General features: G+C 51.5%; 1 protein-coding gene and 1 long non-coding RNA gene across 5 annotated transcripts in view; one reads left to right on the top strand and one right to left on the bottom strand.

Annotated features, from left to right (window-relative positions):
* Positions 1–18,721, bottom strand: part of KLHL29 (kelch like family member 29) — a 312,316-nt gene that overhangs the window by 40,142 nt on the left and 253,453 nt on the right. The window lies entirely within an intron of this gene.
* Positions 201–18,721, top strand: part of LOC123581475 — a 30,242-nt gene continuing 11,721 nt past the window's right edge. The window contains exon 1 of the long non-coding RNA XR_006703750.1: positions 201–14,402. This is a non-coding gene — a long non-coding RNA (uncharacterized LOC123581475). The remainder of the gene's footprint in view (positions 14,403–18,721) is intronic.

The following is an 18,721-nucleotide window of genomic DNA, read 5'->3' on the forward strand; positions in this document are numbered from 1 at the left end:
CAGAGCTTAGATCTAGAGCCCGGAACAAACTCAGAATTTACATCTAGAGCCCAGAGCTTAACATTTAGAACCTAAAAACCCAGACAGAGCCCAATGTTTGATGCAAAGGCTAGATTCTGATTTAAAACCCTGGAGCTCAGACAACTGGACCAAGTCCTGAGAACCCTCCCAGCCCCAGAGTGCTAGAAAGTTCCCTCTGCTGCTTCCAGCCTTCTGATTGGCACCTGACAGTGTGTAGAGTATTAATTATGGTCAGAGCTTTTCAACATGCAATAAAAAGCCTTTTAAACCATTCCGGTGGGAGGTGATTAACTCTATTAAGTGACATTATGGATCTTCCTATCTGTTGCTTTCATAAACATAGTTGTAGGCGGAATGTTTTATTAAGGGCATAAAAATGTCCCACATTACAATGCATAAGCACATATTGATGTTATATTTCTTTACTGTGCTGCACGCCCCAGTCCCCAACCACTCCGAAAAGAAACTACATGTCTTAATAATTTATGCTCCAAGTTTTAACCAGGATTATCAATGGCAGCTTTTGAGGTTTCTCTTTTGGCAACACAATAGATCATAGTAAAAATGCACCGACAAGCGATGTGTCCGTTTGATTTTTTCCACCTGAATCAGCAGCCCAAACTCCAGACACAGCAGTTTAGGGCAAGCAGCACACTGAAGAATTTAAGTCTAAGCATTTAATCTGTTCTTTCCATAAATTTCTGCTGCTTGTGCTTTATAATGATTCTACCAGAGGAAGTTTATTTATATCGCAGATTTTCAGCATCAGCACATTGAGAACACAAGGGCGATCGCTCAGTCAATAGCTTACAGCCATGTATAATATCACTCCGGAAATCAAAAGCCCATTTGAAGAAAAGAAGGCTCAGATTAAAGTCACTTTAAGACATCAATAACTTGGAACTGGCTCTAGAGAAGTTATAAATATCCAACCTGCGCATATGCAAATACGCGCTCGCAGACGCGCCACCACCGCCGCGCGCCCGGGAACCTCCGGCGGCCCCTCCCCTCCCCGCGGCACGTGCCGCCGCGCGGGGGGCGGGCCCTACACGTCACTGGGGGCGGGGACTCTCCGGGGCCGAGCGCCCCAGCCCTCCCAGGCAGTCAGCCGGAGCCGGAGTCACCCGCCCGATTTGGGGTGTGGGCTGGGCTTGAAGGCCGGCGAGGAGTAGAAACCCAGCGTTAAAACCCAATGGACAGAAGAAACTGGCGCCTTTCTGCGTTGCTTCCCACGTGCCAGGTGCTGGGCCAAGGGGCACTTTAATTACATCAGCCACCCTTAGCCGTCTTTCTGACACCATACCTGTCGTGGCAGCCCAGGGGCCCCTCCCCTGTCTCCCATACCTGTCGTGGCAGCCCAGGGGCCCCTCCCCTGTCTCCCTCTGTTGGGAGAGTGGGTGGCGGGAGGAGAAGGAAGAGGAGGAAGCACCGGCACTTTGTAAAGCCCCACCCTGGGTGCGTGCATCCTGCCTCCCCCTCTGATACCCACCGATTCCATTATCTCATTTTATCCCCGAGGCAACCCTAGGACAGAAGGTCCCCATTTTACAGATGAAGAAAATGAGGTTTGGGGAGAGTAACTTGTCCTTGGCCAGAGTGGAGGCAGCAAGGCTTGAATCAAGCTCTGCTTAATTCAAAGCCCTGCTTTTATAGTTTTAAACCATCGTAGTTTGGTGCTTCCTACTTGTCCTAGCACCCTTCCTCAAGGCAGAGCAGGCCCAGGAGCCTAGAAGAGTTTGAGGCCACTTGGGAAGGTGAAGCCCAGGGCCCAAGGAGCATCATAAAGGATCATGATGTAGACAGAGGAAGGAGATACCAGCAAGTTGGGGCTGGGTAGAACTGGCTCAGAAGGCAAGCTGGAGGGCTGGCTGGCAGAGATGAGCTGGGGTGAGGCCCCAGCAGGGTGGAAGGAGCCAAGGCAAAGCCCAGGGTCTGGAGCCAGCTTGGGGCCTGGGCTCTGGTCTTGAGATGGTGAGAGGACCTCAGGCTTTCAGGAAGGGAGGGAAGGCAGGAGGGGCTCAGACCCCAGGTGGGGCTGGTGAACTCAATGGCCACAGACCAGCGGTTGTACTATCCTGGGCAACCCTAGAAATTGCCAAGGCCACAAATGGCCAAGGGCTTATATGGCTAAAGCTCCTGAGATCACAAAAACCTCTCAGGAGAAAGGGGAATCCTGCTCATTGCCCAGGAGCATGACATGGCCCTGCATAGCATGAGGATCCATCAAAAAATGAGTTACCTGCCCTCAGTGGGCAGCAAGAAGATAATAAGGTTAAGCCCTGCAAAAGTGTCTGGACAAGAGAGAATGTGACAAAGGGCTGAACATGTGAATGAAGTTATACATACATCATCATAGAAGCTGATGACTGAAAGTAGATCGCTTTCTGCAGGATGGCTTTTGCCTAAAGATGTCCTGTGTAGCCGCTTCTATGTCCTTGCTCAAGATGTCTCATCTCCTTGGATTCCCGCACTGTCTATGCCCCATAACACTGTGTGGTTTACACTTCTGTACCGTGGGCAGCATTGAGTACTTACAGCTATAGTCATTCACCCATTCATTCATTCACTCATACGTTCAGCCAGTATTTATTGAGCACATACAGTGTACCAGGCACTGGGGATACAATGACGAACAAGAAAGACCACAAGCCTTGCCTGGTGGAGCACTGGTTCTGGAGGATGTTTGGTGACCTGCTTGTCTCCCCCTTCTCAAAGGCAGGCATGGTTTAGCTGACTCATGAGGGCTGGTCAGTCCTGCAGAGGTGTCCTCAGTCACGCATTTGGCTGCTGCACTAGGTCCCAAAGCTCCCAGCAAATGGCTATTCAGAGCCTCAGGCCTCCTGACTCATCATCTCTCTTCCCTTGTTCCTCTTGCGCTGGGAGGTTGCTTTTGTTTTTTGGAGCTCCTTCCCAGGACAAGGGTCAGTGGGGGCGGGGCAGGGGGGGATTTCTCCTCCCGAATAGTAAGGCCAAGTCCTTGTAGGTCAGTGACCTCATCCTGGGAGGGGGATTATACACTCTTATTCTTCCTGCCCCAGTGCTATGAGGGCTCCAAGCCAAGCCCCAAATAGACCTTAGCAGGGCAGGGAAGCGGCCCCCTGGCAAAAGCAGAGGGGGGCTGTGCACATGTGCGCAGGCGCTACCTGCCTGTCTGGGGCTGGGCTATAGTTGGAGTCTGCTCAGGAGGGTCTCCTGGATGAATGGAACATTCAGAGCTTGGGCTTCTCCCCTTACTGACCAGGTCAGAGGCTGGCTGGACACCTGATCTGTCCCCAACTGCCTCCCGTCTCCAGAGGAGGAGCTGGATTCCCGTGGGCTGGGGGCTGGGAGGACACCAGTTACCTGAGCCCCTCTCCCCTTTTTGGCTGTGAGAACTAGCTCTTGCTGGGATGGCATGTTGCACTTTTCTGGAACTCTGAAGGGCACTTGCATTACTGTCTCCTGTATTTCCTTAGGAGGGCTCTCTGGTTTCTGTGTGGCAGCTGCAGGGGGTTCCGGGGATGGCCCTGCGCAACCCTGATGGGGTCACACCTCACTTTCCCCAAGGAGGACAAGCTGCCTCGGCCCAGGTGCAAGCACCTTTGGGAATCAGAAGAGAGGGAGGCCAGTGTTGGCTGAGGGAGGAGGTGGACAGGAGCTGGGGCTGACCAGAGCCACACCTTGGGTGGAGTTAGATGTGACTTCTGTACCTGTTCTTCCACTCAGGGGGACTGTTTGCTGCTGGGCCCCCACCTGGCTGGGCTCTGGCCTAGACCCTGGCCCTGGAGTCCCCTGCTTGAGAAGAAGAGTGAGTCATAGGAGAGAACAGTCATGTCAGCGCTAGGCTGCCACTCGACCCTTGGGGTTCCATGTGGTGTGGGTGTTCTGGGAAAGTTTTCTGGAGGAGGAACCTGCTAAAGGCAGGTCTGAAGAGGGGTGGGGCATTGTGAGTAACGTGCAGAAGCTGAAGTGAGCGTGTTGTTGGGCAGGGGCCCTAAGGAGCAGGCCTGTGGGGTGGGAGGGTGGGCGAGGCTGGAGGGGTCAGCAGCCTTGAGTGACAGGTGAGGGAGCTTTGTGAGAAATGAGGACCATTGAAGGATTGTGACTAAGGGAGGGCCTGGTCACACGGTGCCTTAGAAAATTTACTTTGACAGCAGAGTGGAGAGTGGCTGCGAGAGGGTAGGCCTGCAGGCAGGAAGAGCTGAGGTGGGGGCTCCGAGGGGCCGAGCAGAGGGTGGGCGGTAGAACTGAGACCATGTAGAGGCTGACCAGGTGGGAAGATCACGTGAGGGCCCTGGAGGCCAGTCAGGTGGGGTGAGTCTGAGAAGATGAGCTGACAGGCCCGAAGTCCCTGCGGGGGCTGGGGCTTTCCAGCAGTGGGCACAGCTTGGGTCTGTGCGAGGGCATCAAGTCTGGCTGCATGGCCACCTCCAGCGGCCTCTGTGGGGACTCCGTGTCCTTGAACTTTTGGAGCTTCTGCATCCAGCTCCTCATTGTCTAAACGAGGAGGTAGAGAATCAGTGTGTGTGTGTGTGTGTGTGTGTGTGTGTGTGTATGGTGGTGGGGGTGGGGGGGTGGCAGGAGGGTGGCTGAACTGGGCTGGAAGCCAGGCCCTTTCTGTGCCATTACAGCAAACACAGCCTTGCTGGGCATCCTCAGGGCCGGACCCAGAATCTGGGACTGAGGATATTACAGTGCGTATATGGCCAAGGGCAAGGCTCCGGGGCCAGACGACCCAGTGTCCATCCCGACACTGTCCCTGATCAGCTGGGTAAACACGGGAAAGTTATATCATGTTTCTGAGCCCAAGTGTCTCATCTGTAGAAGGGTGGTTAGAACCAAGGCTGCTCCCCACGGCTCTTGTGAGGATTACATGTGTCAGTGCATGGGCCACACTTCCAAGAGCGTCTGGAATGTATATACCCTCAATAAGTCACTTTCCAGCTTCTCATATTGCACAACTCCAGGGGGCGCCATTCACCTCACACTCATCAAGATTTCTTTTGTTATTGTGACAGTTTTCTGGTAGATGGCAAGCAAGGGTCTTGAGAAAAGGGTATCTTTTAAAATTTCACGGAAAGTTGCTAAATTGGCCAGCGGCGGGGGTGTTCTAAAGTCATTCCCAGTCGAGTGGGGGAGACAGACATGAAAATAGACCATCAAGATGCTCGCTGGTGAGACGGGTGAGTGAAGTCTGCATGCATGCTGGGGTGAGCTGAGGAGAGGATCTGATCTTCCTGAGCTCCTCTGTTCCTGGCTGAGGCTGGTGCCCCAGAGTACGGACTCGAAAACTGGGGTGTTACAGAAACCCCAGCCTCACAGGTGGTCTGGGGGCTGAGAGGGCCTGGTGCCAGGCTCTCTGACTGTCCTGTCCCGACTTTATTGCAAGAGGTACCCTGAGGCTGTAGCTCAGTTCTGAGAAACCCAAGTGCCTTCCCGCAGAATGCAAATGTTGAGTGCTCTCCTCTGCTTTCAATTCTACTGTGGGAAAGGCAGGCGAGCACAAAATAAATAACCAGAAGACCTCTGCAATCCGGCTCCCTTGCCCCATGGTGATTCCTGACTAGCTCATAACTCACCTCCCACGTCAGACAACAAGGCAGGCCTGCAACAACTCAGCAGTCTCCTGGGGGGCCTGCTGGCCCACCTTCCCCTGCTCGCCTGGCCTCTCCAGCCCCAGGAAAACCAAGCCTGGAGCTCTGTCTATAAAGGGGACATGGTGGCCTGTGCTGAGCACATGGAGGGGACTCTTATGAGGTTTGTGCAGAGCCCTCCCCTGACTCTGCTGCCTCCTGTCCGGTCAGCAGGCCGTGAAGGCCAGACCCTGTCACCCTCCCCACCCCCACTGGGCTCAGCAAACTGTGCTGACTGGGGCATCTTCCCCACCCTGGTGACAGGGGGTCAGGGCTGATTCCTGAAAGGAAGGGGCTTTCCTAATTAAGACCTTTGAAGCTCCGGCTGGGGTTACGCCCTAGTGGCACAGGCTGTTGGGTCCAGGAGATAGAGACTCTCACCCCTGTGCGGGTCTTGGTGGGGAGTGTGGGACCCTCAACGAGGGGAAGCAGGTTAGGGGAGGAGGACTGAGACAAGGGGGCCAAAGAAAGGGAGACTGTAGGGTCTAGTTCAGATGGTGATGCTACTTCTCCCCAGGGCTTCTCATGGTCATTTACTTCAGAGGCCTGATCATCCCTGAGGGCTTTTGTCGGGCAGATGAGAGGTGGTGGGGGGAGGAGGGGGAGGGAGGGAGAAGGAGGGAGGGAAAGGGGCATGCTTCAACTTCTCTGTTCCTGTGCCTATCAGAGCCTTGGGAGCTTGGAAGGCTCTGGAAGCAGGACACCCAACTGGCCAACCAGCTCAGATGAGGCTGATCTGGCTAGAGTGGGGGCCAGTCCCCTCCTACCAAGGCCAAGTCCTTCGTGCTCCAGGGGAGTCCCAGGACTCCCTCCTAGGGGAGGAGAAGATGCCAGCCGGGCCTCTAGCTCAGTCCTCTAGGCCTCACGGAGTCCTGAGCTCCCTCCCAGAGAGGACTAGTGAATTTTTCCTGCTCTGCTGAGCTCCTTCAAAGATATCAGCACATGGTTAATCTTCCTTCTGTTCAGAAATGCAGAGTAATTTGCCCGAATGGGGGTTTCTGCATATTTATACTAATGTCTGTGTTTAAAGCTTATGAGACAGGGAATTGCTGAGAGATGTCCATTAGCAATATATACAGACTGCAATTATTTCTTTATGGTGTGTGGTTTGACTGCAGAATATTTTATTTCAATGGAAGTAGCAGGCTTTGCCTACTGTGTTTTCTTATGGGCCCAAAGAAATCAATAGGAACAGAAGAGAAGTGAAAAGAAGCAAGAATAAAAGGAGTGTGACCTTTTAGGATTCTGGGAGCCTTGACTATGCTACTCCAGGAACTGCCTCCGTCCTCGGAATCTCAATGCATGCAGTTAAGTGGGGGCAATTCCGTACGTTTAAGACTGTGGACGAAAACTTGCAAACCCTCCCTGGGACAGAGGCAAATCTCTCAATTCATTCCCTCCCACCAGAGACACGCAGGGAATGGGAGCAAGGGGGGTGTCCTCAGAGCACCCCACTTCAGAACCTCCAGCACCTCCCCCCGCCCCATGTCCACCCCAGGACAGAAGCTCGGAAGAGAAGCACGTTTTGATCTGAAACAAAATAAGCTTCAAGCTTAGAGTTTCTCCGACCAAGGCTGTCTGGAATCTGCTTGGATTCTGGTAGAAACCCAACATTTTCCAGGATGTGTGTGGAAGGATCCGGAAGACGGAAGGATCAAGACTGTTTCAGAACCACAGAACTGGAGCAGCCAGCATGGAGGCCAAGGAAAGAAGAGCCTTCTGGGGAGTTGCAGCGAGGGGGTGCCCAGCCTGGGAGAGTGTGGCCAAGAGGCCAGGGGAATGCCTCTCCGCTGAGGGTCCCACCTGGTCTCACCTGGGCTCCACCTCGATGCCCATTCAGCTTCTCCTGGCTGCTCAGGTGACTTTTCTGTCTTGGTGCTGAGAGGGGCCTCACACCAGACCTCCACACGCTCTGGAAGAACACCTCAATTATCAGCCACTGGAAGGGCACCATTGCGCCTGAGGCAGTCTCCACGCACAACTGTCTTAAAGGGCTTTTTGGCTAAGAGAGGCCAGTCTAGCTGGGCTGAGGAACGCAAATGACTTTGTGTGACAGATACGTCTAAACTGGAAATGCCATTGTCCGCCCCTTCTACTGGGGGCCCCAGTGCCTCTTGGTCTTTCCCCTTCACCCGCCCTCACTTCCCTCTTCCTCGGGTTGGTTCTTTGCACAACTGGAGCACCTCCCCAGTCCCATAGCCGTTTCTTTCCCGCCAGCCTCTGCCATCTCGTGGCCTCCACAGAGCCGGCTCCCATCTGCCACCTCAACTTCCCCTCGGCAGGGAGGCACCATTCTTTTCCGGCCTCAGAATAGTTCCCTGAAGTCAGCGCTGACTTCTCACTGCCTTCTTGCACAGAAATCTTTTCCAAGAGGTGCCGGGGTCCAGAAGAGGGACAGATGGTCCCTTTCTTTTTATAACACGGCAAGTCTTTTGAAGTGAAGAGCTATGAACACAAGTTTTGCCTTCAGCAGATGTTCTGTGGGCACAACAAATACCACTTTGTGTTCTTCAGCAACTGTGAGCAGTGTTAACTGGGGAGGAGACTGAAATTGGGCAGAGCATCGGCGGCGCATATTCAGGGGGCCCAGGGGCCATGGCGTGAAGGTCCCTGTTCAATCTCAGTCAGGCTGACTGCAGACTTGTGTTTCTGCTCAGCCAGTTCCAGGTCTAGGCTTCCTAGAAACCGTGTCTGCTCACCTTCCCCGAGCCCAGGGACCACCCAGCTGCACTTCCACCCGTGCAGGGGCCACTTGTGAAGGGCTGACGGCCGAGCTGTGTTCGTGCGCACCTCTTCCAGCTAATCCTGAGGCTGGGTCGAAAGCTGCAGGCTGGGGTGAATACTATTCGAGATTCGTGATTGCATTTTATCACTTTCTCCCTCGAGCACTACGGGGTTGTCCAGTCCCCATGGCTGTACTAGGCTGATCTGGGGACTTTGCAAAGGACAAGAATGGTTGGCCAGGCATGACATCTGTTGAGCTCCTAAGGAGCTGAAGGCTGTCTAGATGTCAGTAGAAGCCAGTTCCCAGGGCTCTGCCCTGGTGGCTCCTCGGGCATCGGTGACAGGGGTACCAGGCATCAGTTAACTACTTTGAAGTGGCTGTGCTGCTGTTTGGTGGATTTCAAGAATTGTGTTCATTTAAAAGGGCATAAGCTCAACTAATAGACCTCATTAACTTGAAAGATATATCATTTTTGCACGGAATTGGCTCCTTCATGGGATGGCTGGCTCCATTAACTTTATTGCATTGGCAATACTTTGTATAAGGTGTGGGAGATGCTGCGGCAGCAAAGAATCTCCGGGTCTGCCCGATCCCAAGCTCCAGTGGCATCCGTGGTGGCCGAAGCCCTGTCTGAAGTCCCTTCCGAGGGTCCAAAGTCCCTCACGGGTTTACTTGAGGAATTAAGTCCACTCACTCACTCATTAAGTCCATCTGTCACACGGTACTTTTAGAGATGAGGAAAGAAGCCAAGAGTCACCAATTTATGTTGAGAAATATCAGACACATGATCCTAGGAGATGTAAGACAGCCACCGTGACCCATCTTTAGCCCAGACATGCTAAGTGACAAGCTAGGGAAGCTAGAAGGTGTGGTGTAGTGGGAGGGGAATGGGTGTCACAGGCAGGAGGTTTTCATCCTGACCCCCGTTCCCCCTCTGCCACTTACATCTGGGCAAGCGTCTTATCTGAGCCTTGGTTTTCCCTCTGTGAATCCACCTCCTAGGGCAGCTGCAAGGGTTACATAAATGCAGAGTGAATGTACAATGAATATAAAACATCTACTCCACGTCCTTCCGAAAGACAAGTCTGCATCTGCTGGCACTGATTGCCGCTCCTACTCCCCAGCTGCGCTCTCCCGAGCAACTCCTCACCTTCTCTGTTGGTGAGAATTTACTCCTGAACAATAACTCATCCCCCCCTCCACCTCCTCACACCCCTTCATACCACTACCATGAATATGAGAGTGGGATAGTGCCTTAAAGGCTATTTAGGACCTCCCCCATTTTGCAGGTAGGGAACTGAGGTTCAGAGGTGTCACTAAGATTTCACACTGCCCCAGGAAACTGTCTCTAGAAAAATCCCCTGTGAAACCATCCCCACTCAAGTGTCCTGTGTAATTACTTCATCTGGTGCTAGGAGTTCTTTACCTGGAAACCTTCTCTGTCCCTGCAAACCAAAAGCCACATGGAGACAGGACCCATTGGGCCAAGCTGCTCTGGGTCATGGCCATGGGGCACACGTTGCCAGGCTGCTGTGATCAGAGCGGTACATCCCACAGGAGCACAGTGCTGGTGCCGGCAGCTCCACCAGGCATGAATGGGAGGAAGAGTAGGGACCAGACACCCACGTACATATGGGGGTGGGGGGCAAGTCATAAGTGGTACCATGTAGGCAATGGCTCTGGGAGTGTGGTTTGACTGGGGAGGAGACAGTGTCCAGAAAGAAGATGACAAGGACAAACTCTAACTCCATTTGCCAACCAGACTGACACGTACCCCGTTATGGACTGAATTGTGCCCCCACCCCTCACCATTTGTATGTCGAAGCCCTACTCCCAAAGAGACTGTATTTGGAGATAGGGCCTCTAAGAAGTTAAATGAGGTCATGAGGGTGGGACTCTAATTCAATATGACTCTAATCCACATAAGACAAGGAAGAGACACCAGGAGTGCTTGTCCAGGGAAAGGCCATGTCACAACAAGAAGATGGCCATCTATAAGCCAAGGAGAGATGCCACACCAGAAACCCACCTTGCTGGCAGCCTGATCTTGGACTTCCAGCCTCCAGAACTGTGAGGAAACAGATATCTGTTGTTTAAGTTGTCCAGTGTGTGGCGTTCTCTTATGGAAGCCCTGACACACTAATATATAGCCCATGACGTTGGTCCCACAGGAAGTGGTGAAAAACAGATGTGTGTTTGCCTGGGATGTGTGTAGATGCGGGTCTGAGACACAGAGCAATGGCAACATTGACAAGTCACTTGGAAGAGAGGAGGAAAAGGCAGTGAGAGGCCAGTGGGCAAAACCAGAAAGTTCACGACGCTGTGCTAGGTCATCCAAAAGGCTCCTGGGAGAGCTAGAAAGTAAATAGGGCATTTTCTTGGTGATGTACTGATGAACACTTGGGCTTCCCTTTAAGACATATTATTTTAAAGAAAGAGAGTTACACTATGAAAATAGGCAATGGCAACCGTTTCAACAGATAGCAAACTTCTGGCCATTATTTTTCTTTAAGCAATGTACACAATGTTTTCTGTTCCTCTCATGCTTCTGTTATTTTGACCTTTTATGTTTCTAGGATAGTAAGCGTGCTCTTGAATGTAAGGTAATTTCAACCAAAGCCAGTGTTCCGCCATGTTTTCTCCATATGTGTTATGGTTTTGGGGTGCTATGCCCTCCCCATCACGTGGGGACAGGCGGCAGGTGTGCCATAGCTTTGCCAAGCACTCCTCCTTTGAAAACTCATTCCCAACCTAAAAAACTGAAAAATGTTAAGGATCAGCCTGACAGGACATGCCTTTCCTAGCAAAGACAGCACACATTAGATGTTTGCACAGTGATTAGGCAACAGGAAACTTGCCACTAACCTGTCATGATAGGAGAGAGAAAGGTTTACAAAGAATTTCTGGACCTCGAGGCACACCGTGATTTCCCAGTCGGGTGTTAATGGCCCTCAAGGGTTTCCTACCTGGATCACAGCCCCTGAAGGCCAAGGGGGTCTTCACTTTACAAGGCCAAAGTGGCCTTCTAAGACCAGAATGACTTGACCTTCACCAGAATGAGTTGAACTTGCAAGACCCAAATGGCTGACAAAATGGACTCTTGCCCAAGATCAGGGATCCTTATCCAGCCACCACTAACTGGGCAAGTAAAGCCGAGAAGCTGGAGGAAAGTCCAGGCTTCCTAAACTTTGGGTACCAAGGGGTCAGGGAATAGACTTGGGTCCTTAAGTTTAAATCACTAGCTGAACCTGTATCAGATCAGGACAGGCCCAATGAACCATTTGATTAGAAGTGTCTGTGTGTGTGCGTCGCTCTATGATAGAAATCATACGATTTCTTGAGAAATCATAATTCTGTGTCACTGGCACTTAAACATTCTTCCCTAAGATGTGGCCTCTGTGGAACTACTTCCCTTCTGTCTCCTCCCCTCCATCATTCTGACTGCCTTTGAAGGCCCAGTCTACACTGACCTCTCTTTTCCAGCCCCTATGGTTTTTACTGCTGGCTCCCCCTGGACTCCGCAAGTGGGGATGCAGCCTTCTCTGGGGAGACCGCCATCCCTCCCAGCACCTGCCACAGTGTCTGGATGGAACACGGTAGGCATCCCCACAGGGCCTCATGTTCAGTAGGAGCAGAGATCGATATGGGGCATGGAGCTAGCACATTCCATAGTATCTTTTGAGTGGGAGAAGCTAAGTGTGGGTCTCGCACAGTTGGTGACTAATACTATACACATTACTTGCTCAATCAATGCTTGGTGGTGCAGCAGGGAAGGAGGTGACATGACTCAAGCCCCTCAGGGGCTTCTTCATGTCAGTGATCTAGAACATAGTGGTCATCCCTGCTGGTATCTGCGTGGGCTTGAGACTGGGGTAGCTGGTTTCCTACTGTGGGTCACTGCCACTTCCTGAAGCCCCTGGAAAGGAAATGTTCCCTCCCTTTGCTCTAATCTGAAGAGCCCTCTAATTCCCATGGTATCTTGACTCTGCTGTCCCTGCCTGTCAACAGTTAGGGCCAGGGCAGGATTTCCGATCTCAAAGATGCTCAGCAGAGGTTTGGGGCTGAAAGTCCATATGCTATTTCCAGCTCTGTGTACTCAGCTCAGTGAGGAGGGGGCCCCCATGCACCTTGCTCTAACTGTGTCCTGTTGAGCAGAGCGTCTCTGAGAGGATTGTACTAAGGCTGGGGTCCTGGGGTCACCTCCTGCTCCGAGAATGACATGGTCTCTGGGTGGTCTAGCGGCCTTTGCTGCATCTTTCCACTTGCCTGGTTCACTCATCATCAAATGATCCGTTAATACAACAGTTAAGCCCTGGACAACCCTCCAATTAATGATTAACAAACCTCAGGAGGATAGAGCCCTGTGAAGGGGAGGAGGGCTTTCTGAGGCAGGGCTGGGGCAGGTACCGCCCAAGCGAGGAGGAAAGACCTCGTGTAGACAAAGTGTCAAATTCCACAGGCTCTGAGACACATAATTTTTGAGTGAGGGTGTGTGTGTTGGGGTGGGGGGCAGCCTAGAAAGGGGAAAAATTGGGTTGAGGGTCATGTCAATCAGATCTGGGAGATTATTTTGAGCAACCTTGTTTTAGAAACAATGGCGGGCCTGAGCTAAAGGTGTGCCAGACAATGTTTTTCCTCCAGGATTCTTTACAGTAGTGCTGGTAATAACAACAGCTAGCATAAATGTGGGTTTACTATGCGCCAGGCACTGTGTTAAGACTTTGCATACATTATTAAGTCCTTAAAACACGTCTGTGAAGATGGCACTATGATTATCTCCATGTTACCGATAAGGAAACTGAGGCTCAGAGACAGCAGTGTTCTAGCACAGTTTCACTGTGGGTTAGTGGTAGTGGAGTTGGAACTCTACCTGAGCAGTCTGGTGCAGAACCCGGGCTCCTGGCCACCCTCCACGCTGCTAGCCATGTGCTCGTAACCCACTCCCTCCCTTGCATCCCTCCTTGGTTGGTCTGCGGGAGTGACATAATTCTGTTTGTCCCACCTACTGATCTGGCCCTGGAGGAGGACCCATGCTGGGAGTCTGGCACCCTGATATCAAGCTGAGTCTCGCAGGATGCTGAGATCCCCTGAGGGCAGACAGGAGAAGCCCTCAGAAGACAGACAGCTCCTGGAATTAGGGGGAAGGTGTCAGCAACAGCCCGGTTCCTTCTGGTTGTTATGGCAATGTGGAGGGCTGTAAAATGTTACATCGCAGGAAGGCAGTTTCTTCTGTCCAAAGTGGACCCCTAGGAACTAGGTGCTTCAGACATCACAGTGTTGACGCAATCTGCCAAGACTCCCAAGGCAACCTGGTCTTTGGCTTTCTCACGTTACTCTGGGCGCCTAAAAGGCCACAGCACTGAAGAGTGGTCCTGGCACCAGCAGTGAAGATAATAGGAGCAAAGACTTTCACAGTGATTACGACATGCTAGGCGCTATTCACAAGGGCTTTATGTAAAATAACTCAATCCTCACAACAACTTCAAGAAGGATGTTCTATTATTATCCCCTTTTATAGATGAGGAAACTGAGGCAGAGTTTCAGATCGCATTTGCTCTGGGGCAAGCATCTGGGTGGAGGTGCTGGGGCGCAGGAGGAACTTTGAAATAGATGGTCTTACGTTCCCAGCAGTGTGGGACAGGTATGGGGGCAGTGACTGGTTGCAGAATGAACTCTCACAGCGGCACTTTCCTGTGTGCTGGGGTAACCAACCTGCATTCACCACACAGAGGGAGGAGGCAGCTGGTGAGAAGTCAGAACCTCAGTGCTGACTTGCAGCCCAGTGCTCTGTGCCTTCTTTCATCTAACCCTTCTTAAGCGTCTCTCGGCACCAGGCACTGGCTGGGATACTGGGGGTGGGACGGGAATGGGAGGGATTCTTGCGGCCCCCACCCCAGTGCCCGGCAGTCTAGCTGGCAGAATGATGCAGGAGCAGGGTAACTGTTGCAGGCACGCGGCCAAGCCCAGAGCACAGCTGGAAGGGAGACAACCCTGGGCTTAGAGTGACTTCGGGGCAGCCTGTGAGCGGAACGGCAGAGATGAAGGTAGAGGCGGCGAGGGGCTGGACCCCGAGGCACCAAGTGAAGGGTCGGGCACTGTCCTGAAAGGAGCAGGGGCTGTTGGAGGCATTTGGCGGGGAGTGACAGGACCGGACTTGCGTTTTGCAAAGACCACGCTGGCTGGACCTTGGACCTGGCTGGGAGGGGATGCACTTGGGGCCGGGAGGCCACCAGTGCAACCAGAGGTGATGGTGGCCTGAAAGGGGAGTGGTGGTGGGGATAGAGAGAGACGATAGATGCAGAGGCGGCAGAATCAAAGGTGTTTTTAGACTCCGTGCATAAGGGGGTTAAAGGCAAGTCAAGGACAACCATGGGCTTTGACTTTGAACTGCTGGATGGACTCATGATGTCATTTCTGAGACGGAGGCACAGGAAGAGCAGGCCTGTGGGAAGATGATTTCAGTTTGGACATTGTGTGCCTCTGTGCTAACCATGCGTGGGCAAACAGCTTTATCATGAATTCCCAGCTGCTTCTAGAATGTGTACTGAGCAGTGTGCCCTGGCATGTCAGAGGGTAGGGTCTGCGCTGGGCTCTACACTGGGGAGAGCAGGCCAGAATCCTCCTGCCAGGAAGGTGACGTAGCCACTCCCTTTCAGGAATGGGGACACCGTGGTCCCACGGAGCTGCTTCACCAGGGGCTGCCAACCGTATGAACAAGCTTGGGTTTCTCCCATCTCCTCTGCACTGGGGAGGGGGCTCTGATTCCCAGCCCTTCACTAGCTTCCCTCTAGACCCGGGCTCAGTGTTGACAGGAACAATGGTTTTCAGAGTTAAGAGGGCAAAGTACGATATATGTTCATGTCCACGATCTCATTCAGTCTTCCTCTATATCTGGTGGAGATGGTACTCCCATCCGATTTTAAAGATGAGGAAAAGGAGGTCAGAGAGGTTAGGAGACTTGTCCCCGTCACACAGTTGTACACTATGCCTCAAAGTATCTTTACCAGATCCTGTCTTTGCCACTCATGGAGACAGGGTGGCTGCTGTCCAAGCAGAAGGCAGCATAGAGACAGAGCTCCACAGAGTGGGGGCTCAGGGGCAAGGATGAGAAGGGAAGAGGTGTGAAACCACAGGAAGGGGCTGTGCACACCCCACAACATAGCTGCCTGGCCTTGGGAACCCCCGTGGCCCCTCACCCTAGGCCTACAAAATCGAAGGTCAGACGAGGCAAGCCTCACCATTTCAGGTCAACCTGGATTTTGTTTTTTGGTTCAGAAGCAGGTAAGAACAGGTGCAACCTCGCTTCTCTCTCCTTGGACATGCAGGTAAGAAATATGATCACCTTTCTAGAGCTCAGCTCACCGCTAGTCTGGGGCTTTAAAAGGTCTCTGGCTACCCTGTTAGCCACCAAGAACCCTTTGTGGAAAAAGATAGGGGATGGAAAAAAAATGACACCAATAGATTGCACCTGTGCTCTGACACAGCTGGGCTCATGTGCAGTGACATCAGACTTCGCTCATCTCACAAGGCCTGGCGTCGGCCACCAGCTCTGCCTTTGGATTGGTTCATGGTTTCCAATCCAACAAGACAAGGCCTCAGGTATTTTATAACAGAATTCAAATGGAACTAATTCTTTTTTCCTCCCTTATCACTTTGCACACATGAAATCTATTTTAATTAGTTTTCAATACATAATCTTTTTTTTTTTAAAGAATGAAATCCTATGGATTGTTCCCACCCCCAAATTGTTCTTAGAGAAAGAAAGATTTATCTTATAAGTTTCCTAAGAAAATCTATATGTGCTCAATGCATTTAAATAACACTCATTAACGCGAACTGCATGCAAGCTGGCTTCTCTAGTCACAGATGAGAGACAATCGCTTGACCTATTGCAAACCAAAAAGCATTTCTGCACCACCTTTATTTTTCAATTGGTTAAGTTTTAAATTAAAGTCCCAACGCCCTTTTTGGGAAGGCAGACTAACATAGCCCCAACAGAAATTTCAGCTCAGTCGATTGGAAGATAATTATAAGAAACAAAATGTGAAATTTTAAATCAGGGCACTAATGAAGTCTAAAAATACCGGTGGCCCATCCCTCTGGCTGGCGAGACCTGTTCCTCATGGAGGGGATCTCTCCATAATTACTCAACCCCGTGAGAGGCCAGGTTGTCATGTCAAACAATAGAGGAAAAATCGTGGGACTTTAATGAGCTAGATCTCAAGGAGCTCCATGGTGAATCTTATTATAATGCCGGGCAAGCTTTCAAACAGAGAACAGGAGAAAAGGAAAGTTCTTTTTTTTTTTTTTTTTTCTTAAGTGGAGCTCTGACTAGTGTTGATGTCATCATGCAGTGCCTCCTGGTTCCCACTTGGAGCCAGCTGTCTGTCATTTAGGAGTGTGAAATCAATTGAGTTTTGGAGATGTAAAATCCCTAGGGGCAAAATTAAAAGTGACCCAAATCCAAACCCACATGGTCTTGTCAGGAATATGATTCTCACATGGCAAGTTTCAAAGATTTGGTTTCAAAATTCTGGTTTCTTATTTAAAAAAAATATGCAGTTGTTTGACATTAGATCTGACAGACAAATTATAGCTTTAGCAATAAAGGCTTTTAAGATTAGAAATGAAAAGAGAAATTACTTAAAAAAAAAAACAAAAACAAAAAAAACAACAACCCACCCAGGCTTGAGTTTGGAGACATTTGTACGTTCATGCTTCATTGTCTTTCTTCGCCACAGATATAAAGGGATAAGTCAGCTGATGAGGGCCGTAAATAGAGAAGTGAGTTGAATGTAATTTCTGGGGAAACCACCATCTCACTGGTGAACTATGGAAATCAGCGTGACAGATGGGTCACCGGTTGTTGTCGGCTGGAGCCGGGGTGGGTGAGGCGGGTCTCACTGGTCTACCGGAAGGCAGGGCTGTGGACACCTTCTAGGATTACCCCACACCTGGCTCTCACCTAGCACTGAATCCCCCTAGAGGGGCTGGCAGAGCGAACCCCAAAGGGGGCCGTCTCTCTTCTTCCTTACTGTCTGTGGGCTTGGGCTTACCACAGAGGATGCTTCATGCCCTCTGGCCCCAAAAAGATGTTACAGGTGTGGTTCTGCAAATGGCCAGCTGGCCCAGTGTGCACAGGGGCCAGCGGGGGCCTGTCTCTACCACCTGTAACTTCCTGATCTTATGGGTTCAGGTGCCTGATGATGGATGCACCTGTGCCTGGCAACTTTGGGGAGGCGGATCCCAGTTCCGTGCTGAGCCCCAAACCGTGGACTTCAGACCCAACGGGGCCAGTTACCTTTCAGCCTAGAATAAGTCCTTTTCCTGGATGCATGTCTGAAACTTGGCAAATTGCCAAGACCTTTCATCAGCCCTAGGAGGCCTCTGGGGGTGGCGGCAATGCCCCCGTGGCCGGGGGAGGGAAGCCCACCCAGTGCCTTAGGCTTTGGCAGGAGCAGCCAGGATACCCAGTTCTCAATGTATCAGAGCTGAAAGCATACAAACTGGGAGTAAGTTTTTTTTTTTTTTTTTTTCTTTTTAAAGGGAGAGAGAGCTTAACCAAAACAATTCAAACAAAAAATCAATTTAGTCAATTTTTTTTTTAAAAAAAAGATCTTAAACAAAGCAAGGGTTTACCAGAATTTAGATGTAATTTTCTATAATTTTGTCATTTAAAACTAGTGCTGATTTCCAAAACAAAGGCAGTTGGGGCGCAATCAGATTGGGAATTAAACCCAATGGAGATCTAGACACGGCTTTGTTGTTGGGATGCTTGACGAGGTCTGAAAATTGCTCAAAAGGATAAAGAGAGAGATGCATGAGAGCAGGCAGGAAAGAAGGGCTAGTGGGACTCGTTCTCCGCGAAGAGGCAGGGACTCCTGCCAGGCTACCTCCAGGAGCTGTTAGCAAGGAGAATGAGAGGTTGTGCCCAAAGGTCCACACTTCCTAGAACCATCTACTGTCCCCTAAGAGGCCTGTGTGCCCCAGCAGGGAGACTGCCCACCATATGCCCTCTTGCCTGCAACTGGGTCCAGGCCTGGCTGCCTCCCCTCCCCACTCAGCAAGAGAGGGGCCTGGCTGTCTGGAGCTCTAAGGGATAGCGAGCAAGTCTGGGGCAGATGCACCCCACCAGCCTAACATCTGTGGCCCCCGGTCCTCCTGCCCCCTTCCGCATTCCGGCTGGATAGATAGATCCCTCGGTCAGACGTCAGGAGCGATGCTCTTTGTCGTAACCCTATGGCTGGGGGCTCATCTGCAGGCTCTGTTCTCAAGGATCTGCCTTGAAAACAGGAGGTGCTCTTTCCCGGACCCTCACAGAGCCACCCTTGAGTCCTTGAAACAAAATAATCCAAGTGGCTCA

The sequence above is a fragment of the Leopardus geoffroyi genome, chromosome A3 (genome assembly GCF_018350155.1).
Source record: "Leopardus geoffroyi isolate Oge1 chromosome A3, O.geoffroyi_Oge1_pat1.0, whole genome shotgun sequence".
Taxonomy (NCBI): Eukaryota; Metazoa; Chordata; class Mammalia; order Carnivora; family Felidae; genus Leopardus; species Leopardus geoffroyi.